At 41.3% G+C, this 7,500-nt stretch overlaps 1 protein-coding gene across 1 annotated transcript in view; it reads left to right on the forward strand.

Moving 5' to 3' along the window:
- LOC138959700 (RYamide receptor-like) overlaps window positions 1-5,553 on the forward strand; it is a 165,578-nt gene extending 160,025 nt beyond the window's left edge. Inside the window, exon 4 of the mRNA XM_070331292.1 lies at window positions 1-5,553. This exon is cut by the window's left edge and continues 1,083 nt beyond it. The gene's annotated coding sequence lies outside the window, so the exon portion shown is untranslated.
- The last annotated feature ends 1,947 nt before the right edge of the window (window positions 5,554-7,500 follow it).

Below are 7,500 nucleotides of genomic sequence, written 5' to 3' on the forward strand. Positions count from 1 at the left end.
GCATTACCAGGATGGTGGTCTGACAGTGACAGTCTATACCCTTGCTGTGTTCATTGCATCATTCCGTTCTTCTGTGGAAAAGGTGTCCTTTAACGTCTGTCAAATGAACCTGAGCGAATAATCTCATCTAAATTGCCTCGAGTGTTCTACTAACATTGGATTGATTCGGCGAAGCTTCCAGCTCTGACAATCGGAAATCGTATTGTCCGATGTGACGGGATTCCTTTGGCGTGCACGCTGACCCGACGACTAGGAATGAGGAAATTAGAAAAATCCGTGTCTCACGTGCTTCAGTTTTTTGCTGGAGTCTTCAACTGTGCCAGTACTGTGCAGTGCGAAGGCTGTTGTGTTTAGTTTTCCTGATCAAAAAAAAGAGAAGAAAAAAACACAGAAAAAAAACATAATCCAACTGTCCCTATACGAACTTCATATGCCAGTTCATTGATCGTACGTTGAACGAATTCTCTCCTTTTGTGAAACTGAACGACAGCAAGTAACAGAAAACTTCCAAAGCGCTTGTCAAACGTTCCTCTGAGCCTGTTACTTTGCACTGGCCATTGTCGACATGCTTACCTTTCTGAACAGGACTATTCGAGCGTTTTGCCAACAACACAGAAGAAACCCTACGTCAAACAGTCCTAGCTTTTTTCGCGGATTCGTTTTGAGACGTGCCACACCAACGGTATTATTCAACCTCGCTTGATTTTCCTGAAAGTCAAGATTCGGCATCGTGCGCAAAAGAAACTGCCCAACCTAACAGTGTAGTGTTCAACCCCTCGCTCTGAAGGTTTGCCATTTAATTTGGTAATCAGGCGTGCATGTAGACACGTACCTGTGTTGTATTAAAGAATGGAAACTGTTCGTATCGTCTGCTTACATCTGACCACTGCTTGTACCGATCTTTCTTTTCCTGACCCTCTTTGGGCACCGGATTTCTCTGGACGTGAATACGGATTGACGCGTATCAAGAAACGAGGGGATGAGTGGTGAGTCTACTATCTTTTGGAAAGAAACGAGAGGATCAGTGGTGAGTCTACTATCTTTTGGAAAGAAACGAAAGGATCTGTGATGAGTCCACTATCTTTCTGACGTTGTGTGGGCATACTATCCTTTCATCCACTTTTCTTTGTGTATGTGCACGATCCTATTGACATGGGATCACAAAGCTAAACTTTAGTCTGGAAGCTGGTATATGCTCCTGAAGCCTGCGTGCCAAGGACACTGGTATACACGAACAGCTAAAGTGAAGAAACGAATTCAGTTTTTCTCGACTGTTTCTTGAGTGAACTGTGAAAAAAGAGGAAAGACAGAATGAAGGAAGAAAGAAAGAGAGACATACAGACATTCAGAAGGAAAAAAAGAGGGGACGAAGAAAATCACTGTGGTGCATGGGTGAATATGTATAAGAAACTTGTGAAGAGCCTCATGAACCAAACAAAAATAAATCTCAATAAAAGACGTTCTTCAGACACGGCCCTCATTTTACGAAAGTCTCCATATTCTGTGCACTTTAATGTATCGACGTCTAATACGTTTTCTTCGCAAAGGAGAGACAGGTCTGTTAGTCAGAAGGAGTAGATGAGGTGTGTTCGTTTAACGTCGAGTGTTTGTATCACAAAGCACACGTGTTCGTCAATGGTTCTATTCAAAGTTCTCAAAGAGCTCTCAAAACGTTTCCAAGCACCATTGCGTTCATCGCAAAAGGGTAACTTGAATTCGAGTGTGTGTCTATACGGCTGCAAAAATTCATTGAACTGGACCCATGGGCATGTAACATTGGCGTCAACTGACTTTATCCTTTAAAGTACAGTGCTTCGATTCTTAATAGGAGGGGTGAGGGGGGGGCTATGTACATGAACTCTCGACTGAGATAGACTAGCTCACGCCAGTGATGTTAGCGCGAGGTAGGGTGCTGAAACACATCCCACGTGAAGGTACTGACTGCGAAAATGAACATGCTGAAGATGGTGACCTAAGCGTTAAAGAATTGTGATTGTGTTTGTTGCTGTCATGACAGTTTGCGTGTGCGGTTCATGATACAACCAATGGTGTTATTAATGGACCTGGAAGTGTGTTCCAAAGTTCTTTGCATGTTGCACCAATCGCGTACGGCGACATACATGAACGTAGGCATAGGCACCTACAAGTGTGTTCCAAAAATGTTTCCAATTGGCACCATTCGCACACGGCGACATACATTAACGATTGGAGTTATAGGCACATGGAAGTGTGTTCCAAAAATATGTCCAATTTGCACAAACCGCGTACGGCGACATACATTAACGAATGGTGTTACAGGTAGCTGGAAGAGTGTTTTTTCAAGTTGTTTGCAATAATTTGCACCAATCACGTATGGCGACATAGACTGTAATATAGCACGTGACAATGTCAACACTATAACAATACAGGGCATTCTAAGCAGACTATATATATTATAATCGTGGCCAAAGAAATTCACAAAAGTTTCTGACAGTTTCTGACAAAATAGTCGGCAAATATATTAAACCTCTCATCCAATGACAGAAATCGGCAAGTACATGAGATCAAATACAACAAACGTATAATAATTGGTCACCAGCCCGGAGAAAATAAAATTTAAAAAAATTACAAGTAACCTGCAAACCGTTTGACCTTTCCCTCCCTACACTTGACTTCCAATCACGGAAGAGAAGAACGAAAAGGAGGGAGAGAAAAATGGCCACAGTCGACGACAGACCTCTGGCGTAATGAGAAATCTTGAAAGACTTCATTGGAAACCAATTTTTGTCATACGCAGTTATCACCGCACCACCAGCCAGTACCTTCAGGCATGTCCAGCTGTTTTAGGCGAAATTTATGAAAAAACAATCAGCACAACTCCTGTTTGATAAGTCATCATGACTGACAAGAAAATCTGTCCTGGTATAGAGATGGTTTTGGTTTCGCGACTTCCTATAAATGCGAACCAAGCTGGCACACAGAGCATGAACTCTTGCAAAGATGACTGCTTTTAACACAATGAGCGAAAACGTCAGCTAAAGTCGATTTGGCACGACTGGCCTTGAAGAGGGATTGGTTTGGCTTTGTGATTCCTTACGAATGTGAGCTATTCTGGTAATGTTTCTTGCAATGTGGATTGTGTTTTTAGACAATGACACTTTCGGTGATGCTGGTTCTGTAAATTGACATATATACGTGTACAATCATCTTCCCGGAATTAATTTTTACCGTTAAACTGCACACCTGGACATTTAAGTTGTGTTGCTTATGTGAAAATAGGGGCAATACTTTCTTTTTCTTAATAGTTGTACGTAAACCTACTTACCAGATCACGAGGATGGGTACTTTTCCTTAGACCAAACTCACACATTCCTTCAAATGTTATCGACGATGTGATACTGTAATTGTTCTGTCAATTAAATGTGTTATCTCTACTCCCTCCCCCTCCCCCTCTAAAAGATCTTCACGCTCACAGCAAAATTGTATGTTGTGTTGGCAGGCGAATAGTAATTAACAATGTCGACCACTATCTTGGACACATACCATAAATCAACAGACTGACTGCTGTCTGTGCAGAGAGGATCCCAGGAGATCCTTTATGAATAAAATTGTAATTGGCACCTATGCTTAATGTGCAAAATTAATTCAGAAATACAAACAAACACTTTTTTACATGAAGCAGACAAGCTGTTGGTTTTGGTATGCGGCCAAGAGGATGAATGCTTTTATCCCATTTAAATAGCCCAGATAGATTCACGGTGATGTTCATGTTCGTTTCGAAACAAATGTATCTTTATTCCACAGCTTCTTCTCAAAAGCAATATTTCCACCATTTTCCTGAAAGTTGATTTTTCCTCCCTGTTTGCATCGGGGAGGACCCTCGTGTTCATATTCCTTGACAACAAGAAGCTCACAGTTTCGATCACCGTCTTCACATTAAAGGCACACTCCTTCTCATGGAAACAGTAAGATGTGGCCAGGCTTTGTCATGCGTTAAGACCAGGTCATCCTTCCATGTGGTCGCATACCAAACATCAACCGCCTGGGTGCTCCCTATGCACATTGGGATTTGTTTTTGTAAGTTAGTTTTGTAAATTCAACCAGTAGTTTTGTTACTCAATATGTTTTGTGTTCAGTTCAATTCAATTCACCACGGCAAGCAGTCGCTGTGTTGGTTTTTGGTATGTGGCCAACTGGAGGGATGGTCTTGTCCCATGTAAACGCTTGACAAGATCGGAGATGGTGAGCCCAACAGTTTTCAGTTGCTAACATTGTTTGCTGATTTTTTATTAAACACACTTTTTTTATTCACACTGACAGTCATTTTCCTCTCAAAAACAAACGTTTGGTCTGGGTTTTTTTCCTGATAAAACATCATTGGCATTATAATGTGTAAAGCGCAGCACACACACTTCAGGGCCGCGCACTCTCTTGCAAAAGTTGCTCAAAGTTGTTAACTATTTGTCCTGTATAAGGGGGGCTTGTTATTAGAGATAAAATGATGTGACAATAAGCTGATGTTGATTATCAAAGATAAAGACAATGGCATCTTAGTACATTTAACAAGAGCCAATCAAATAAAACTTGTACCTTAGTAAATATGTTTCTGCACGTGATTTACATTTCAGTATCAAAATACATTTGGTGTTGTTTACATCATTCTCATTCTGGGATCCACGCTGAATAACAGTTGTGACTGTTAACACGTTATGACACAACAAACCTGTCTACGAAACCCCTGATGTGATAGGATCTGCTGCGTTTAAAACACATTCGTCTCGTAACTGTTACAGCGAAATTATTAGAAAGTCATGTCTGCTCAAATTGATTACGGGAACAGAACATGCAGATGAGTAATGCGGTTGTCTGCTTGGATGATTTAACGGCGACGTCGGGGGAACGTCACACAAATATATAAATTAAAAGTGCCGACGCAGGATTCACCTCTCCTCCGAAAAAAATTCACCCCCCCCCCCCCCACCCCCCCGCCTAGCCTCCAACCCAACACCCCATCCTCAACTGCTCACAAGTTGCATGATATTAGCCGCTATTTTTTTTCACATTGCAATTTAATGCAATCAAATGCCAGCTTGCGTCTCTTTGTAGATGCAGATAAAAGTCGGTGTCTGGATATTTATAGCGCATTTTTGAAAGCATGGAACAATTAGATTGGAGTGAAGGATCAAGATGAGATATGAATATTCAACGGGCAATTAACAAAATCTATGGGTGTATATTACACGAGGCAGACAGACAGACAGGCGGTGTTTTTGTGTTAAAGTCTATACATCATAAGCGTCTTAGGGAATTGTATTTCGTATCATCATTTCTCTTATCTATCATTAATGCCAGCTTTTGTCCCTTAGAGAGAGCGACTGAGTGCTTCATGACGTGTGTTTTTGTTTTGTTTTGTGTGTGTGTGTTTTATATTCTTTCTTTTTTTTCGGAATTTTAGCAGAACAATCGACAATCTGTTTCTGTTTGGCATGAAATTATGTATTTCACGTTCGGTTTTAACTTTTCTCCGTGCACTTCACATTCCCCCCTCCCCCAGACACCCATCTCAAACCACCAGCCCCCCCCCCCCCCCCCCCCCCCGACCCTTTTTTTTTTCTTTTCACTTGCAACATGTGTTTGTTGCTTTTGTCATGACCTGTGTCATTCTATCATTCTCCTAGTTATTCTTCCTATTTAGATTTATGATTAGCCCGGTGTGTCATATACGTTTCACAAAACTGAAGAAACCCGTATCATGTCTACTTTTGCTCAACATAAGTATTGTTGTCAATAAATTAAAAAATTGCTTCGCCTAAAGGAAATTATGTTTTGGGTTGTCTGTCTGCGTCCCTTCTCTCTCTCTCTCTGCACCCTCTCTCTCTCTCTCTCTCTCTCTCTCTCTCTCTCTCTCTCTCTCTCTCTCTCTCTCTCTCTCTCTCTCTCTCTCTGCACCCTCTCGATCTCTCTCTCTCTCTCTCTATCTCTCTCTCTCTCTCTCTCTCTCTCTCTCTCTCTCTCTCTCTCTCTCTCTCTCTCTCTCTCTCTCTCTCGCTCGCTCGCTCTCTCTTTCTCATCCTCGTTCTCTTTCTCACCTTCTTTGTCTCTCCCTCTTTCGCTCTCTTGCAATCTTAGTTTTATAATGATATTTTGTTTTTCAGATATTTGGCAAACGATTAAGAGTGCAATAGGTTTTAAATAGTGGGGTTTTTTTTTATACACACCTAAATCGAATTTTTACAATAATAATGTGTTTGTGTCACGTGCATGGTGGTGTTCACCAAAGATGCGTCCGTGCGTGCGTTTGTGCAGGTGTATGTGTGCGCCTGTGTTTGCGTGGACACATATTTGGGTGGATGCGTGAATGTTTGTCTTTGGAGAATCAGCTAAGTTTTTCAATGTTAAAACATTCCTTTGGTATGTAGCTGTGTACACGTATGATGTTCGTTTGAATCATTTGTTAAAAAGAACTTAAAATGACTGTATTGTGAAGCGGCTGCAAGGTGTTTTCAGTCAGAAGTTCTAACATGTCTCCGTTTAAATATAAATTGTACATGTCCTTGAGACCATAGTGATGAAGCTTAATTACGTATTAAGTCAATAAGTATTGTACAGTGTTATGTTAATATAATGACGTAAGACAACAAAGAAAGTATCTATACATAACTATATATGACATATGTATGCGGCTGCAAATGAACAAATAAATACATGAAAGACTCAGCTGCTGTGCATTATGTACGCTTGCATGTCTTAAATGTTGTTGTGTTATGGTGATTGCTGCTCGTATGATGGTTGTTGTTGTTGTTGTTGTTGTTGTTGTTCTTCTTGTTGTTCTTGTTCTTGTTCTTCTTCTTCTTGTTCTTGTTCTTCTTCTTCTTGGTGTTGTTGCTGGCTCTGGTACTGTTTTCATTGCTTTAACGTTCAGAGGGACATAGATAAAGACAGACAGACACACTGACAGACAAACAGAGAGTTGAAATCCGAAAGAAACTTCCCATGCATTCGCACATCTTGGAATCAAGAAGGCACACATTTCCCCAACATGCCCTCAGAACTACTCACTCAATAGAGAACACTTTTTGAAGGTATAAACGCGCACTTCTTACTGCAAGTAAGAAAATCAGAAGCGGATAAATCTGTCTGCTTGCTGACTTCTTCTACCCCTGCGACGACGGAAATGCCGAAAGAAGAACGCATTAGACCAGCCTGGTTTCTACGGTCAATTTCCGTGCTGTCGACCGCACTATTACAGAGGTGAGCCATCAGGGAACGCTCTGACTGAGAGGGGGGAGGGAGGGGGGGTGGACATCCGTTGCTGTGATGGACAAGGCAGATGGCTCAGATAAGGCAAATGACCGACCGATTGGTTTACCCATCTATTTTCGTCTAAAGAACCCTCTAAATTAAGCCTTGACCCTTAAAACATAATGTTGGCGTGCAGACTTTGTTTCGTGCAAAATATTTACTGAATTGACTGAGCGTTAAAGATAGAGATCAAATAAAGATTTGCTAGACAAAGACAAG

The sequence above is a fragment of the Littorina saxatilis genome, linkage group LG2, assembly GCF_037325665.1.
Source record: "Littorina saxatilis isolate snail1 linkage group LG2, US_GU_Lsax_2.0, whole genome shotgun sequence".
Lineage (NCBI taxonomy): Eukaryota > Metazoa > Mollusca > Gastropoda > Littorinimorpha > Littorinidae > Littorina > Littorina saxatilis.